Source organism: Symsagittifera roscoffensis, chromosome 1 (assembly GCF_963678635.1).
Source record: "Symsagittifera roscoffensis chromosome 1, txSymRosc1.1, whole genome shotgun sequence".
Lineage (NCBI taxonomy): Eukaryota > Metazoa > Xenacoelomorpha > Acoela > Convolutidae > Symsagittifera > Symsagittifera roscoffensis.
In genome coordinates, this window is record NC_087062.1 from 69,408,344 (window position 1) to 69,428,076 (window position 19,733).

General features: G+C 44.5%; 1 protein-coding gene across 1 annotated transcript in view; it reads left to right on the top strand.

Moving 5' to 3' along the window:
* Positions 1–19,733, top strand: part of LOC134839535 (uncharacterized) — a 169,443-nt gene that overhangs the window by 67,853 nt on the left and 81,857 nt on the right. The window lies entirely within an intron of this gene.

Sequence of the window (19,733 nt, forward strand, 5' to 3'; positions counted from 1 at the left end):
TTACATCAATTTTAAATCGATCCAAATCAATCTTTATCTTTTTTGTTAATCTTCGAACTTTTTTCATACTAAAATCAATCCTAATCCATTTTTCTCAGTGCGGCAACTTTCTAACCTCCCCTAAACCCACCCCTACAGGAATCCACTTTAAATTGTATTACGCTAGCAATACTATTTACGTCGGACAAAACGCTTGCTAAGGAATAAAGGGTCCTTTCTACTTTCTATCTTAGAAAGTAAAACTAAAATTCGCTGAGAAATATTTTATTAAAAAAGAAGTTAGTATGAATTTACAGCAAGTTGCCTTTTGACTCAATATCTATTTTAACGGTGAGATTAGAGATATTTTTACTGAGAGTAGATATTATTTTAGAAATTGGTTGGGGTGGTAGAAGAGAGTGGTGTTGGTGTTAGAAGAGATATTGTTGGGATATTAGAGAGGGAGGTTGTAGTGTTAGAAGAGATATTGTTGGGAATGAATTCCCGTAGTTTTGAGCTTCTATTTATACTCAGATGGGGAAATCACGCCACTTTTTGTATCAAATGAGAAGTTACTTCTTAACTTCGTATTCTCTATTCGTACATTCGTATTTTACGAGAAGAAGGTTTCGTATGCTCGTATTTTACGAGAGGAATCGTTAATATTCGCTTTGAATGAGAATAGTCGTTTCAATTCTCAATGCTTAAAACGTTATACGAATTATTCCAATAGCATTATTTCCCTTCCTTTTGCAAGGGAATAAAAACATATTTCTTTTGGTGGTGGCGGTGGCGTCACATTTTGTGAACGCAATAAAATAATTCATGTTTCTGTTTCTATTTGAAATCGGAACATATCCATCCTCCTATTTGGAGAGGAAAAAACTGAAACTTTCATTTTTATTACTTTCACTTGAATAGTGGGGTAATTATTGATCGATCGAAGCTTTTTCTTTCAATCTCATAAAGTTGGTTCAATAGTTTGTTGGTATTACAGGTAGCAGATGTTTTTGAACAACTGATACTTTGAGTCAGGCTTGAATGAATATAAACACATCAGTTACATTTATAAATCAAAATAGAGTTAACACAACCAAGGGATTTAACTATAAAATAAAATACATCAAAATTATTTGTTTCTCAAAAGTTTGAAGGTTAGTTTTATTCCTTAAACATTCTTTTTCCGAAGTCTCCTTTTCTTCCTGAAGTATGTGAAGTCTGTCCAAGCGCGTAATAAGGGGAGGGCTGGTTCATACAAAGGGGGTATTTTTTGTGTTTTTTGTTTTTTATAAAAGTCAAAATTGTTGAAAGGAAATTAATAGCTATACTACATAGCTATATAAAGAATAAATGTTTAAAGGATAAACTTTTTACAATTTTCCTTCCATCCGGGCTATAAAATGGTGATTTTTTGTTTTCAAATTGTGGATTTGCTTTTTCAGCTCCCGGATTTGAAGCGTTTCATCGATATGACTGCGCTGAATTTGCTCAGTATAGTCATCTAACGGGGGGGTTTGTAATTTTGCTGTCAGATATTTTGCTGGGACATAGATTTTTTGATATTCAAGAAGGGAATTAGTTATGGAATACGTTTTTTTATAGGGTGATAGGCTTCTAATTTAAAACGATTGATTAATGGATTCAAAGCATAATTGAGATCCATATCGAAGCCGGGATTACTGTTAGAATTAATGTATCGTTCCCTTTCTAACTGAATATGTAATTTAGTGTTTAATTCAGTGGGGTGCAAGGGCTGTCGCCTAATGGTCATTGGATATTGAGAAATTGATACCGGCGTATTTGCCGTTAGTATCTTATATGGTTTTACAATCTGGGTTCGCTTTTTAATTTTGGAATTCGAGGGAACCAGGGGTATTTTGAAATCAGGGGGTGAAATTTTTAGGGCTGGTGGCTTTGATGCTGTAGTTATTGGGACAGCTGAATTGGTTTGAAGTAGTGGCTCAACGAAAGATCGTGTTGAGGTCGGCTTTGCAGTGGGTGTTGTAGTAGTAGAAACAGTTGGTTGTTGAGTGAGTGCTGAAATCTGCGAGTCCAGTGGATCGGTTGGTGGCAGGAGTGAGAGAAGATCCTCAAAATCTCTCAAGTCGTCATCAAGTGTTGCGTCCATAGTTGAATCAGTTGGTATATCCTAGAACAGTAGAATTTTTTTTTTTATTAGACTGGGTTTGTTGGGTGATCCAAGTTTTGAGTTCTTCTCTCAAAACTTGTTAATTGGATATGAGGATACATGCGATCCTGGTTTATTTTATCAATTTCCTCTAAAAGAGGAGCTTGTATTTTTTGATCACAATCTTGTTGTATTTTTTCAGTTTGCTCATCTTGAGTGAAAATTGAGGTCACTATGGAAGTGAAAAGTATAATATATGAAGCGGCAAGCAATACTTTGCCAAAATGTAGTGAGCGGCCGGTGATTTTGTGAATATGCATAGCCTTTATTATGAATACTAGGCAATCTAGTATGAATTTCACAAATAGAAAAGAGGCGAAGACTATTCCGCATTTTTCTAAATAGTATTGTACTTTCCCGAATATACGGGTGTATTCGTTTTTCCAAAAGTTTGGAGAGATGAGATAGTCCAAATATATTGTTTGGGAAGAGCCTAGTGGGCTATATGAGTCCTTGAAAAGAATTTTTTAGCATTTAGAAAGGACCTGGTGTGACATTCGACCAGAATGGCCAAAATGCAATCTCTGCAGACTTCGAAATTTTAGCAGTGAACCTTCCGAGTTAATGATTTTGAAGGATTAACGACGTTATTCGGATGATTAGCAGAACGGTGAAGGTCAGGATATTCCCGTATTTTAAAATTTTAAATTTTTGAAGTGATGACGTAACATTTCTGAGAAATGCTGAAACGGCCATTTTAACAAAAAACGAGAGAGAAAACACAACAACATTAGTTGCGCTGACGATAACAACGATAATCGTGATTGAAAAACAGCAGCAGATTGCAGGAATAGCAGAGAACGTTCCGAGTTGCAACTATTGTGCTGCTACAATAGTTGCAAGGCCGTTGCGAGCAACGGTGAAGGGTGAGAAACCAGCCTTCCGGATTAGGAGGAAATCAAGATTAGCGAACTTGATTCAGTGGATTCAAGATTTCGGAAGGGTTTCGGGACTGAAACTTTTAGCCTGTTATAAAAACTTTTAGCTTCCTGTCATGTCCTGACTTGAATTGAATTAATATTTGGATTCATTTTGATAAGGATGAGAAGCTAGGAGTTGGGGGAAAGGGTTGATCCATCTTCGATGGAGATGATGATTTTTATCTACTGAACAAAAACAATAGTAATATAATAAATAGTAGCCCTGTTTTTAGGAGTGACCTCGTGGTCTGGGGATACTGAGACCCAGCCATGAGCTCACTATTTGCATGTAATTAAGTTAATTTGAGCGTTCTGGTCGAAGCCGGAGAACAGTAACGTTTTTGTCGACCCGATGTTGGAAAGACCACCGAAAAGTACTGGCTTGGTAGAGACGGTGAAAAGCATGCAAAGCTCTGTTTAGACGCTAGCCAGTCGTCTTAAGACTTAGTTTTGTTATCCGTCGATATGTATCTTCCGGGCGAATGTTACATACATGTTTTTATGGCGCTCCTGGGTGTTATTCTTTTTAACATCATGACCGGCAGAACCGTTGACGAGCACTCCGCGCCGAGCGGATGCTCACATTAACGCCCTTAATAGGCCTAAATTGCCGGGGCGGAAAAGGTAGTTCGGAACGCGGAAGCCTTCCGGATTACCGTGAATAGTTTTTTAACCTAGTTAAGACCGAAAATTCACGAACCAGGAAGGGTGGGGGGAATCGCGAACCCCTCATCCCCTGAGTGGTTGGTGACCAAAAACACTTAAAGATATAAGTAAAACCAAACAAAAAGTAGTATAGTATCGAAGAAAAACAAAAAACATAAAAAAATAACCGAAAAAACCAAAAACAGTAAAAAAAAAAGTAAAAAATCAGTAGAAATCATCCCCCCAGACAAGATGTGATCCAACCCCCCCGTTTGTTGTTGATAGATATATTGTTGTTACAGGCATTTATATCAGTCAGGATTGTTACGATCAGTTTTGTAGCCCGTTTGTGAGGCTTGTACTGTAGGGTTATTTGAGCATTTAAGCACGTTAATGATAAATTGCGCTCAATCCGGAAGGGTCAGCTGATTTGCGCTCAATTCGGAAGGGTCTTGGGTGAGGACCGATCCGGCAAGCAGTACAAGGAGCAACAAGAAGGGGCTCAACGACAACAACAATCGACTGTTGGGTATCGTTAACAAGTTTTGTATCCCTTTTGGTACAAAAAGTAAGATAGTAATCTGTGGGGGGCTCGACAGTGCTGCACTGTAGTGACCCTTCACCGAACTGCGAATATCCGAGTTAAGCACCTTAATTCGGATAGTAAGGAAACCCGGAGGGGTATAGTATTACTGATATTATTATTTATATAGCCTATATTAATAGTCTTATATCATTTTTCAGTGAAAAACAACGAAAACAGACCGGTTTTTAGGGTCAAAATAGCGATATTTTGATCCCCCCACAAGTCGCGATTTTTGAGATATCGATATTTTTTGAAACAGAAAAAAGCGCTAAGTTAGTGTGTTACATCGTAACTGCACTACCATAATAGATAGAACCGGTTAAGTTAAGTTCGAAGGTGGTTGGAACTATTTTGGTACCGAAAACTGAAATTTCGTGATTTTTGAGAAAACAGAACACTATAAATTTAGAAAATTTTTTGAAATTTTTGAGTTACGACAGTAAAAATAGTTGTTCGGACAACGTCCACTAGTGAATCCACAAGTTTTAAAACCCGCTACCCGAAAGCATTCCGGGTTGCAGAGAAATCGGACATAACGTGTTTGATTTGGTGGATTCATCAATCCGGAGGGGTCCAGGTAGCATAGTTTTTCGCAAATTTTTTCTGCTAAAGCGTTTTAGATCGGGTCTTTTGCATTGAACTAGAAGAGTATAGGCCTTCTGAGCTCGGATCAATAATTTTTAGGTCGAAAGGAACAGAATTGCGGAAAAAGTTAGGCGGAACCTATAAGAGAGAAAAATTTTTGAGTTTGGAAAAAAGACGTTTTGGTTAATAACTTTGGAACTACTGAGCATATCGTGTTGATCTTGGTACCAATAGATCAGAAATTAGCTGAGCTTACTGATAGGGTCAGAAATTTTTTGGAAAAGTAAGCGTGAAAATTTTTTGAGATTGCAAATTACACAAATCCGGAGGGGTACACCCTTCACGTTTTATAAATTTTTCTGAAAAACCCTTAGACCCCTACCAAAAGGTAACAGCGGTTGAATAAAGTAACTTTAGGCCAGTCTAGACCAAAAGGGAGGGCTAAAGGCACAGCAAAAGTTTAATCGAGCCGAAGTGAGGCCAGCGATAAGACCCTTCTTCGTTAGCGTGAATTGTCAAATAAGAAGCTTAACTTCAATCCGGAAGGGTCTAGGAAGGTAGCACATACCCTTCCCAGTTAATTGATAGAGCATAATTGCATCGGAGAACGTATCCGGAAGGGTATAGGTTCAAAAAAGGAAATCTCCGAAAAACCCCTTTTACAAAACCGGAGGGCTCCCAATCCGGAGGGGTCAAAGATTTTTCAAATTAGGAGGGGTCCGAATCCGGAGGGGTCTTATAGTTGCTAATTCGGAGGGGTCCAAATCCGGAGGGGTCTTGTATCAACCAACACAGAGGGGTCCAAATCCGGAGGGGTCTAGATTCTATTAATCCGGAAGGGTCCTATTTGTGCCAATCCGGAGGCGTATTATTTTATTAAGGACTTAGGTAGACGAAAGAAAGACTAAAAAGTGAGAGGTATTAGGTTATTAGCACACAGGCTAGGTATCAGTGACTGCACTGGTAACTTGCCTTTCAATAAGAACCAGACTAATACAAAACAGGTCCGAACTCGGATATTCGCGACACTAAGTCTAAATTAAAAAGAGCGTGATTCATTGGTGTGGATTGAAACATAATACGTTTTTGGGAAAAGAGACTGCCCTGAGGATTTTAGTAGGTCTAGCTCGGGCAGTCCGAAGGCAGATAGGTAACACAGTACTCGGTGGGTGCAATAGACGCCCACTTGAGAAAATTACTGCCTTCAAAGTTTTGTCTGTTTGGTGCGGCACCGAGCAGGGAAAACTTTTTCTTTAAAAGACAGGTTCGACTATTGTACTGCGACCGACTAAGAGTACAAGACACATACGTTTTTTTATATAATACATTCATATTGTGTCGAAATAAATTATTTGTTCTTGATTTTAAATCAACATAAACTGTGCTTGATAGGGTAGTGAGTACACTATCTTTTAAATTGACTGATAACATCATATTGTACTAGTTTCGAAATCTTTGGACCGATAATCGGTTAGTGTGAATAAATTTTATACAAACTGTACTCTGACAACATACAGGGATTCGTGGTCACTATTTAATAGAATCTTGTGGAATTTATTGTGTTGTGTCATTATTATTGTTAATAAAACGATAAGGTCTCTAGCAATCGAGTTAAGTATAGGCATTAAAAAGTGACAAATAGAGAATGAGTCTAGACAAGTCAAGGATACCAAAACGAGGTAATAGCTCTAGGAAATTCATACCTGAAAAGCAAAGAAAAACGATGACCGATCCTTTTGTGGATTGGATCAAGCGATCCCGGTCCGATAAAGAGGAGACGGTTTCAGGCAGAATGGTTGAAACGAGAAGTCAGAAGACCTCAGTAGAGCGGAAAGAACTGTTAGGAGTGGAGGTCAATACGGACCATACCATGAACGACAACCAGGAAGTAAATGGACTGGAAGGGGGAGGCAGAAGGCTGGCGAGTGAATCTACTCCGGTGGAACAAGGCCAAGATTTTGCCACTTCCACCGGGACATTGGATCGGGAAGAGATGTCGGAACTGTCCGACATCTCAACTGAAGTAGCGGCAACTGGAAGATCTCCGACAGACAACACTATGATGGCAAGCGGAACTGGGAAGCAAACAATGTCATCATCGTTCTCAGAAAGAATGAAGAACACCTTTGGAAACTTCTTTCCATTCAGCATGGGAGGAGGAGCAGGAAACGAGGGTGAGTCCCAGGAGGATGAGGAAGATGAAGAAGAGCAAGGGGACTTTGGATCTCAAGTCAGCCTCAATAGTTCGATCCAGGAGAGTGAGGCACACGTCGGAAGAGAGATTGGAACCATGGACAAATTTGGTGTAGTGACAACGATAAGCAAGGAGGCAAACACACCGGGCCAGTCAAAGGACTTCGCGATTAGGACAAGTTCGGAGCCACAACCTGGAGAGAGTAGAACCAGAGGGCTCGGCAACGCGTTAATGGATCCTGAAATAAATAATGAAAAGACGTTGAAGCAGAGAGTCAAGGCCCGGATCTCGACAAGCACGAAGTTACCTGGGACCGACAGGGTTACACCGCCACTAGTGACGCCACTCGTGGATAACGGGGCAGCACTAGAGGAAGCCTTAAACAACATAGTGGGCAGTTTAGGAGAACAAAATGAACAGATGTCGATAAGGATGAGTGAACTAGAAAGAGCAGTTCACATTGAAAGAGAAAGTCTGCGGGAAGAAATAAACCGCAACAGGCAAGAAGTTGGCAGAAGCGAAAAACGCTTGAAAGAAAGAACGGACGAACATATGACGAGGAACTTGTCGCGAATGACAAGAGAGGCGGAACAGAGGGAGTTACGCTTAAGAGCCGACATGGAGAAGTTAAGAATTCAGCAAGAGCAGTCTCTTGGGACTCTTGACACAAAGATAGACGCGATGATGGAGAGGCGAACTCAGGCTATCATGGATAGGTTGGACGGGCTACTAAGCAGCAAGAGTGGACCAAAAGAAGGAGAGCCGAACTCGGGAGGTCCCAGCAGGGAACCGAGGGTGAACTTCAATGAACATCAAAGGAGGAAGACGTATGGATCCACTAGAGGCAGGGGCAGTTCATCAGGCTATGCCACAAGGGGTAATCAAGCATGGGGCCCGAGCAGTAGAGCAAGTTCAACGGGGAACAGACAAACCTCGAACGAACGACCAACGCAAAGCACACATGCGACTAGGAGAAGTGATTCTGGCAAAAGGGGGCATACAAGCCCGAGGAGGAGTCATATGGGCCAAGCGGGAAACGCTCATGGTGATTCGGATTGCAGGGATGCACCGCACACAGAGCCTTCGACAAGGTGTGAGGACACTCAAGCGGGACACTCAAGGGATGCTACGGCAATGGCCACAGCATTTGAACCCCTGAACAGGTCTTTGGAGACATTCCTGACGAGGTTATCTAGAACCAATGAACGCAGTGAGAAGTCCAGAAGAGTCTTTAAGAAACCAAGATGCTACAAAGACGAATGTGATGGCTGTATTGATACCTGGATAGAGGTAATGAAGTTGCATTTTGAGGAAGAGGACCTGTCGGAGAGACAGGAATGGAGTGCGCTCACCAGCAACTTGGAAGGGACAGCCCTGAACTGTGTCATGGCCAAGAAGCAATATCAACATGACACTGCTGAAAAAATCTTCGGAATCTTGTTAAACCGCTTCGGATCAGGGGTGCAGGAGCACCAGGCGATGATGCGCTTCGAGAAACGGAGGCAACGAGAAGATGAAACAATAGACAAGTTTCTCGATGATTTGGAAATGCTGAGAAGACGCAGCCAACCGGATGAGTCAAACCGAAGGATGAACCTGGCCGTAGCCTCAAAATTCATCGATGGTGTGAAAAATGATGAACTTCGTACAATGCTAGCAACGCATTACACACCACTATCAACTAATGCGCCAACACCAGAGGAGTTGAGGCTGAAATCAAAAGAGTATCTTTTGTTGAAACCTCCTTCGAGATCTGGATATTACAAGAACAACTATGGCAATTTTAACAACGGACCAGCAAACCAAGGGAACAATTGGTACAAACCGAGGGATGATATGGACAAGAGACGTTCCTGTGCTAATTGCAGTTCAACAGACCATCATGTGTCAGCATGCCCAGCTTACAAACAAGGCATGAAAGCAATAGGCTTTAGCCTCGAGGACGAAGATGCGTCAGAGTTGGATCATGAGGATTTCATGAGAGGAGTAATAGCGAAATTCGGCCCGAGGTGTTTCTTTTGCAACTTGGAAGGTCATTTTAAATCAGATTGTCCGCAATTCTGGGACGCAGTGGCAGACATCAAGCATCCGAGACATGAAGAAGCTTTGTCAGGAGTGAAAGCCAGCAAGGCTCGACTTTTGAGTGAAGCGGAGGCACGCAGAAAGGATAAACCTCAAGAGCTGGTAGCAAAGAAGATGCAAGCGGTAACAGAGGAAGCACGTGAACCGGAACCAGCAACTGCGGCCGATGACTTCAAAATCGATTATAGGGCAGCTGCGAGGGATGCTATAAATAGAGTACAACAGGAACTAGTGACGAAAGAGATTGAACAAAAGGTGAAACTCGAGCTGGAGAATGAAAAATTACAGGAGCAATTGAACGCCTTCGAAGCAACGGAAGTTGAAGAGGCAAAAGCACCAAGCAGCTTGAGCATGAAACTTAATGTTATCTCTGGTCAGAGGTTCGGTATGGCACCGCAAGGAAGTAAAATACAGTCGATAATCTCGGTGGCAGGGCATCAGGTAATCAGAAATCTGAGTGAACCGTCTGAGTTCACTTTGATGCATTTGGACACATATGCAGACTATCTGAGGCAGATGGAGCCACGCACCGAGTCGAGGGCTGTGAGGGCACTACTAACGACGGGTGGCCCTCGCATGAAGAAACTTCATGGACGCTACCTAGAAGTCTATGGGCCGTATCAATTGATGCTGAACGTGGATGGGATCAGCATCTACACCAGGACTTATGTAACAACAGATGATGACCAAATAGGGCAGATCTATTTGGGAGAAGAGGAACTCAAGGTCCGCAAGATAGGCCATGACACCATGATGGAACAAGACGCAGTACACATTGGATATGAAGCAGATGTGACAGCACATCTGCTCGACACCAACGGAACAAAAATCAGAGTCACAGGGCTTCTGGACACAGGAGCGGTAGTGAGTGTGATGCCGATAAAAACTTGGGAAAGAATGGGCTTCAGGCGGGAAGATCTGATTCCTACGAATCTCCGACTGGCAGCCGCAAATCGAGGAGCCATCTACGTAGCCGGAAGAACACCGATAACGGTCCTTCACATGGGAGGACGAGATCTTTGGATGAGCTTCCTGGTGGTAGATAATCTGGACGATGCCGACCAATTCATCTTGGGCAGAGATTTTGTCAGGAATTTTGACGTGATGATTGATTTGAACAACGGTCTGATACGGATTAGAAACCCGGACCGAAAGTATGTTAAGAGACCAATTAATAGGATAATAACAGACGAAAATAAGGTACCAGTTTTTTTTGGATAGAAAAGTAAAATTAAAACCAGGACAAGCTGTAGTAGCAATTTTTAGAATGAGAAATCTAAATTCGTTGAGTGATAGTAAACAGGTTTGCTTAGTACCGAATCCAAATAGTCAGAGTTCGGTGATTTTAGGCCGGAGCTTCTCGGTAACGCGAAACGGACTGTGTGTCAGTGTGTTGTTGAACACACTAGACACCACGGTTTCAATCCAGCGTGGAAAGAAGCTTGGCTACGCTTTGCCGATGAGGACCGACTATGAGGAGACAGAAAACTTGAAGAAATATAGTGTGAAAGACTGTCCTTATCATGCAAATAAAGATAAAATCTTAAAGAGAATTAATGAATTAAAATCTATTCATAAATTGTTTTCAATGAAATCCGAAACGGACGACGGCTTATCAAGCTGCTCGAATTTTCCGGAACGCCCCTCGTCATATGAACTAGATTCTGACAAACCGGTTTTGCCAGAAATAGAACATTTAAAAGGGAAAATAGGTGAGGGAGATTTTGAAAAATTGCGCGACCTCCTAAATTGGAACGCCGAGGTATTTTCAAAACATAAGGCGGACATCGGTTGCTGTAATTTCGTCGAACACGAAATCGAACTAGAAGAGGGCGCCGTTCCCTATAGGGAAGGCGCAAGGCGAATGACGCCACATAAATCGGAAGCAGGCCGAGCGGAAATAGAAATGTTGCTTGAATACGACATGATAGAACCCTCGAAATCGCCATGGGCTTGCGGAGTAGTAATGGCGAAAAAGAAAGGGGGGCCGCTTAGATTTTGTTGCGACTTTCGTTACTTGAACGCGGTAACGATAAAAGATGCGTACCCGATACCGCGAATAGACGAGAGCCTATCTAAACTTGGTGATGCCAAGTTCTTCACCACATTGGACTTAGGTTCTGCCTTCTGGCAGGTTCCTTTGCGGAAAAAGGATAGGGAAAAAACCGGTTTCGCGTGCGAATTGGGGTTGTACCAGTGGAAGAGGATGCCCTTCGGCTTGTGCAATGCAACAGCAACTTTTCAAAGGCTGATGGCTCAGGCTTTGACAGGAGTGACCAAAAAGTACGGGAATCTCTTGATGTGCTACGTGGATGACGTAGTCATAGCGACACCGACCCTGGAGGATCACATTGATCGGCTCGATGAGGTCTTCGGATGTATTAAAAGAGCAGGCTTGAAATGCAAACCATCGAAATGTGAAATCCTTAGGGATTCGATCAAGTACCTGGGAAGAATGGTGGACAGGCATGGTGTGAGGCCAGATCCGGAAGCAGTAGAGGCTGTGCTGACATGGAAGGCTCCGAGGACGGACACACAGCTAATGAGCTTCCTGGGGTTTGCCAATTATTACCGTGAATTCATTAAAGGATATGCGGAAAAGGTGTACCCCATGCAGAAGCTGATGCGCAACAAAGGGAAAAAGTTCGAATGGAACGATGAGGCACAGGTTGCATTCGAGAACATAAAGCGGGAACTGTGCGAAGCGCCAGTGCTGGGCATGCCTACAGAAAAGGGCATGTATGTTCTCGACACAGACGCATCGGTGGTGGCCATCTCAGGAATCTTGCATCAAGAGCAAGAATGGAACGGAAGAACAGTTCTCCGTCCCATTGCATACGGCAGCAAAGTCTTGAGTGACACAGAGATGAAATATGGCGCACCAAAAGCAGAAATTTTTGCAGTAGTCACCTTCGTGGAGAAGTACCGTGCATACTTGGGGAGCGCTCCCTTCAAGTTACGCGTGGACAACAGAGCGTTATCCTGGTTGAAGACCTACTCGATGGATCAGAGTTATATTGGTAGATGGATAGTAAGATTGGATGGCTACCATTTGATAATCGACATAGGATGCGTGATAAACACCAGAATGCTGACAGCCTCAGCAAGAAAACTGAGTTCTATGAAAGATTGGAGCAGAAGCAGGCCAATCAGGCGGAAATAAAGGAGGGATTCTCGTTTTTGGACAAAGAAACTTATGAAGCGCTTCCCTTAACGAGATGGTTGGATAAATCAGGACATCCAAATCCAGGGCACCCTGAGTTACCTGTAGAGAAAGCAGCCGAGATAAAGATCCTGTCCAAGGAGGATCCGGTCCCCTTGGATTTGTTGCTGCGCTCGAACCTGGTCCAGCAAGAACTCTCTCGCATGAATATAAACAGCCCCTCATTATTGGATAAAACGGTGCAAGTCACACCACAAGTAATGCGGATGCTGGGTGGATTGTTAGAAAGAGAAGTGACCAGAGATGACCCCGAGTGGACAGCAGCAGTGGCATCGCTAACAGTCAGTGAGAAGGTGAAGATCATGCCGTCCAGACGACAGCACGAAGAGAACGAAAGGGATTGTAGGACAATAGTTCAGCAACTAGTATCCTCAATACCCCAGGAGATTTGAACAAGTACTTCTTACGGACAGAAAGAACAGGGGAGCAGCAAGCGAAAGAAAACCGTCACCTTTGTAGACCGGGATAAAGAGGGTGAAGTTGTAGAACAAAATCTGCCGCAAGACTATTTGTCCGGGGAGAAGGATGAGGAGAAGAACCAGCGATCACAAGATCAACACCCGGGACAAGTAAATTTGTCCGGGGAGTCTGAGATAAACGAGGAAATTCCTGATGAGAGACAGGACCCAGAGAACAAGGTTTCGTCCGGGGAGTTCAGGTGGATGCGAAGAAAGCACAGACATGATCTGGAGGAGCGTGCAGTCTCCAGCACAACCTCTTCGACGGATGATGATTCCCGAAACTCAGGAATGGACACCTTTTCAGACAGGGACTCGAGTTCGGGATCCGAACTGTCAGAACTAGCGATACACACGCTACTAGTGGAAACTCGGGCAAGGGACCTGGACAGAGAAGTGTACCAGGATCCTGACAGTGATCGCTACCTAATACCAAGCGAAAGAGTCTTTGACAACGCAGCGGATGACTTAGAAACGATAGCGGTATCGAAACGCTCGATAAGCCTATTGCCGCAGAAAGAGGCAGTCAGGACTGATCTTCAACCGTTTCAGCAAGAAACACAACCGTTGGCGAAGATTTGGTGCGTTAAGATGGAAGAAGACACACATCAGCCCAATGAGCTGAATAGTCAGATGAGGGTCATGAAGACGTACTTGAAGGCGAGATACAGACTCTCGGACCTTCTAAGGGCGCAGAGAAATGATCGCATGACAAGCAACCTAAAAGGTGGATAGAAAACATTGCACCTGACAAAGGTGACCTGGAAGAAGACAGCTATAGGACCCTGAGACAATACTTCATGCAGAAGGAGGGGAGATTATATCTGAACAAGGACGGGATCGTGGCTTGTAGGAGAAGAGAAGAAGACAAAGTCTTATACAAATATAACGCGATAGTGTTGCCGCAACTCTATCAGACAGAACTATTATTCAGGTCGCATGATCAGATGGGCCATCAAGGGATCGACAAAGTGTATCAGAGGATCCTGAAGCGCTTTGAGTGGCCTGGAATGAAAAAGGCATGTGAGAAATGGGTAACAGCGTGCCTGTCATGCCAACAGGTCAAGGATCCAAGGAAATTACGATTTCCTTTACAATCGATTGAGTCGTCTGAATTCAACGAGGTGGTGCAGATAGATCACCAGAAGATATGCATGACAGACAGCGGTTATAACCAAGTCTTGGTCATGATAGATCACTTCACGAAGTATGCAGAGGCCGTGCCCTGCATAACTGCCTCGGCGGAAGAGACATGCGACCACCTGATCAACACGTGGATAGCAAGACATGGTTGTCCGATGACGTTTCAATCGGATAATGGAACAGCTTTCGTAGGAGAGCTTACGAAAGAGCTTATGAGACGCTCACAGGTCGCTCAGGCCCACTCCACGACATACCACCCTCAAACGAATGGTTTAGTGGAAAGACAGAATAGGACGTTAGTGTCGATGCTGAGAGTATACTGTTCCAGGTATATGACCGACTGGGACAGATACCTTCCACAGGTGATGGGGGCATATAACAGCACGCTACACTCCACCACTGGAGTCAGTCCACACATGATGTTGACTGGACACGAGAAGTCTTTACCCTTAACCTTCTTCTACCCAGAGTATGAGGGAAAGAAAACATCACCACAGGTTTACGTAAGGGATGTGATCAGACGTCAACAGGAGTTGAACGATCTGTGCAGACGAAATACTCAGCAAGCACAGGCAAGGCAAAGAAAAAGATTCGACAAGAAAGCAGCTGGTGCAAAGGCCTACTCGGTGGGAGACTACGTATGGGTATTTCAGAACGTTATACCACCGAAAGGAACAAAGAAGCTTCTAAAAAAGTGGAGGGGACCCTTCATGATTACGGAGGTGCACCAGGAGGGACGCTTTTATAGACTGAGTACTGGCCGAGCCGCCCACTACGAGAACATCAAGCCACACAATCCATCGACAGAAGACTGGTGTATACCTGCAGACATGGAAGAAGGGGATTATCTAATGATGGATCCTGCTTGTGAGGTCAATGAAAAAGGCACCAGGGAGAAGAACGATGGAAACGAAGTCGTAGAGGAAGGTACGGATACACCATTGGACCTGGATCCAAACGAACAGATCGAAGCGGACGATGAAACCTTACCCTACGCAGAAGAGGATTGGCAGGATCCCGAACAGATAGAGGTTCCCAAGAACTTGGAACCAGATCTTCCGTTCACGATGCGGACTCGTCAGAAGGACGGGACGAGACCAAGAAAGAAATACAATCCTTACGGTGACGACTTTGTAGTGGATAGGATTGATCTAAAGAATATAGTGGAGGAAGTAGTGGGTTTAGAGGAAATAACCGTGTCACAAGACATTGACATAGTCGATGAGCACAACGATGAGTGGGTTGACGACTGGTCGAAACCCGAGGTAGAATTCGACGATGAGCAACAGCAGTCAAATGAACAAGACCTGACGAACCTGCGTGTCTTAGAGTGGCTGAACGAAATGACATCAGACCCTAAAGAGACCAGCGTTACGATTCAATACGTAGATCGCGAAAGCGCGAAATACAATAAGATCGAACGAGATGATTCTTCCTGGGCTGCCCAGGAAGGACAACTTCTCATTCCAGCTTCTAACCTTGACTTGATATCCAGTATGCGATCGACGGGGACGCCGATGGATGTTTTTGTCCGGGGAGTGGGGGTAGGACTTACCCACACTGAAAACCTGATAATAAAAAAGTTGAGAATAGCAAGAGAAACAGGAGACTTAGAAGCAGAAACAGGCGAAGAACCTAAGAAACCTGGCATAGGCAGGGTAGTTGAGTCATATTTTAATTTACCGAATGAATATTCTAGTAACATAATACTAACAGACAGTGATTTCATACTCACAAACAGAACATGTGCGATAGCAATCACCGCAGACATGAGTTTTAGGACAGCGTTAGCGGCAGACTTTAAGAGAGAATACAAAAACGTGGAATTCCTTTGGAAGCAAAGACCAGGGATAGGGGGCGTAGCAGCCTTACCTCCGGCGGTGTCGCAGATACCGGGAAAGTACTTATGCTTCTTGGTAACGAGGGCGACGGAGAAGCAGCACGTGGACCCAGAAAACCTAGTCTTGTCTTTGACGAGGCTGAGGGACTTCCTTGTAGAAATGGACGTAAAGGAGCTCTCGCTTCCATTGTACGATCCAAACAGAGGAAGACTGCATCCTCGGGAATTGTACGCGCTTGTACACGTGATATTCTCTGAGACGAACATACAAGTATATCTACACAAGAAATATTACTTAAGTATAGGCTGAGTGATGTGCGAAAGAGTGTTAGGCCAAAGACTAAGTTGCATGTGATATGTGTGTTATGTTATGTTATGTTATGTGTTAGGTTATTAAGATCATGGGTAAGTAGGGGTTAGTGACCATGAACAACTAGATGACGATCTTGGGAATAGATCCAAAGTTTGGACTGTCCAATCTTAGGTCGAATTCCAAAATTTTAGAAACCAATTGATTTTAACAAATTTTAGGATAAATATCTTTTTATCTGAACTGTTTTAAGCAAATTTTAACGATATATGTTAAGGTGAAACTGACAAGTGTGACATTCGTGGTTTCTTTTCTAGATCCTGATTGATCATTTAAATTACTCACTTGAGTCAAAGAATCGAATCAAATTAAACTTGAAAAGAATAGAATGGACAACTCCAACCTGGATGAATTGATGGACCTGGCAGAGGCATATGTAGGACCGATGGTAGATGCGATCTATCGTCGGCTGATCGAACGAAACTTCGCTCTGGAGGACCCAGAGGTGGTCATGTTGCTGACCGCCCTGATCAACATCTTGGGGCACGACAACCGTGGGGACCGCCCCACGGAAGTCCTGTTGATGGCAGCATATGGAGAAAGAGGAGTACTAGACCGCTCGAACATGAGAGTGATGAGGTGGAGAAACGGGGCTCTCTCAGGGAGTGACTTGGCGAATGAGCCTGGATTGGGAAGTTCTAGGACTTACCAACCAGGTGAGATGCCAATGCCCTCTAAGCCTAAACCTGGGTTGACGAGAATGCATCGGGAGATGAACAGCGAGGCGACCTCGTCTGGTTCACCACTGAGAGCAGCTGTGCCACCAAAAAGGGCGAAAGTAACACAGAAGGTTCAGACGAACCAAACCATACAAGATCTGGACGAGATGAACGATCAGCTGAGAAGTACGAAGAAGGAGCTGGACGAGATGACCAGAAGCATGCTCCAGATGGAGGAAGATCGGGACATGTGGAGAAAGTTGTTTGAAGACTGCAACAAAAAGCAGGGTCAAGAGATCGAACGCTTAAGGCAGGAATACAAAGAGCGATCGGAGCAGGTAGCGTTGACAACGGCCGTGGAGAAAGTGATACCTGCAAGGGATATTCCTCGTGGGCAGTCCCCGATGGAGCTCTTGACGCCTCGAGAAATGAGTCAAACAACGGAGACACGACCTCTAGCAGAGACAAATCGAGTAACGATCCCGGATCCTAGTGACACCTTGGGTGATCCCGTCGTAGAACAGACAGTGAGGAAACTGATAGAGACAGCTGGACGACTGGTCGCTAACAAGAATGCGCCAGGTTCCGGGGTGACTGCACCCTATGGAACGATTGACGATACGGGCAGAGTACAACTCTCCCAGACCGTGATCAGACAAGGGATAAGTAACGTGACACCACTCAAGGGGAGCTCGAGAATCCCAGAGAGGAAAGTACGAAAGATGCCAGCGAAGAAAGTGTCTCGTGTAATAGACGTGCAGAAGAATAATCAATTGGAGTATAATTTCACGGGAGTTCCGGAGACAGATCCGAGGGCCTGCTTCAATCGAGCTACCTGGAGCCCGGCTGTGAACCTGCAGCAACCACCACTCGGGACATCTCACCTGATATTGGGAGACAGTTTAGTCAGAGTGCTGTCGAATTTGAGGACCTCGTGGGTCACCACGGTGATGGCCTTTGGAGGCGCGACGATAGCCCAATTATATCGGATGGTGGAACTGATGAATCCAGGGAAGATTCCCAATGAGATGATCTTAGTTGGGACGAATGACATCTCCAGAGGATCAGACGAGCAGGAAGCACTGTGGGAGTCAATGATGGTGTGTTTGTTCACTACCCTCTGGCAGAAGTTCAGTTGCGCGGTACTGACCGTTTGCACTGTGCCAATGAATACGAGAAGCCTGACAGCATCAGGAAGGAGGCACAACGAGGGAGTCATGAGATGGAACAACATCTTGAGGAACCTAGCAAATCGAAATGCCGGAAGGATGATCCTCATGGACATTGAGCATGAGTTGAGAGCCATGGATCAGGCCAGACTGACCACGGATGGCATCCACTTCGACAGTATCGAAGGACAAGCTTGGTTGAATCGAGTCTTCCAAGAACGATTGGAGGAGCTGGAAGCAGAACTCTTTGACACAGGAGTGCTGAAGGAAGGGGGAACGGTGAGTGATGCGGTAATTACCACCTTTGTGCCTCCTAGCCTGGAAACACGCCTGGGCACGGTCCCAGCCGTCACGAATTACCGGCAACAAAGCTCCAGCGAACCAGGTCGAAGAACAGACGTGCAGGATCGGTTGGGAGAAGCACCGATGAGGAGAACAATTCATCCTAGGAGAAGGATAGGACCTGTCAACCAAGCAATCGAAGAAGTAGCACGCACATCTAGATCGGACACTAGATCGGAGACGACGAGTACCAGTCGAGAGGAAAGACCGAGCAGAGGCTCATTGTTGTGGTCGAGGTCCATACCGTCTCCTTGGCATATATACAAAGACGAACTAATGAAGCTGGATCTCCAGAGAGTAAGCTTCATCGAAGATGCAAGGAGGATGTTGAATGGAGCGACGCTATCCGTCAGCAAATTGTACTCGATAACCGGCGTAGACTGGTTGATAGCCGCTAGCATAAATTTCAGCTCCACGACGGCCTTGAGATTTGCTGATTTGGAGGGACTGCCCTCTAACAACACGATGGGACCAGTGAATGCGAGACCGTTGCAAGATGTGAGATTGAACCATGATGAGGGGAATCGTGAAGAGAGACCAGGAAGATTCATGACGGCGAGAGCGCCGATTGGACAACACGTGAAGATATTCAGACAGCTGACGACACCACCTGGTCATGTGAAGGAGAGAGTGTACCCAAAACTAGTGAACCACGATGGTGATGCCCAGAGACATGGCGGATTGACAGCGATAACGAAAGATGAGACCATCTTCGCTGCCTATGACAAAGCAGAGATGAGGAAGGCCAAAATCATGGTAGTAGCGAATTCAGAGTTCGTGTACACCTCCAAGTCTTTGTTTTGGCCGGACGTCATAATGTTGGCCGCGGTTGACCTAGACCTATTGCAATCAGTGTCTTTGGCTATAGGGGTACAAAGGCAGACAGAAATGAACCCAATTACGATTGTGTTTGCTGGCATCAATGACCATCTACACAGTAGAGGTTTTCTGAGCAGGCTCAGAGATCCTGCAACAGCAGAAAACGCAGTATGGCCAGCAATAAAAGACATCCTGGAGTCGATGGGTGAAGTGGTGGATGCGACGAAGGAAGGGTCATTCAATAAAGTGGCGTTGAGAGTAGTATTCGCGTTGTCTCCGGGATATGCACATCTCCCGGATGGACTGAAGTTTGTGTATGCAATGGTAGCCTTACTTTCGGAAGGAAAATATGATGTGATCATATCGGCCCCGAATCGCATGATAGAATTGGAGAAAATGAGGCCACTTAAGGCTGAACTGCCTGCAGTATGGTCAGATATCTCAAACGCGATGAGAGGATTCAAGGACCACGCGCTACACATGTTAGTGTTGGACGAAGTGCTGGGGTTGGAACTGTCCAACTTCAATCGG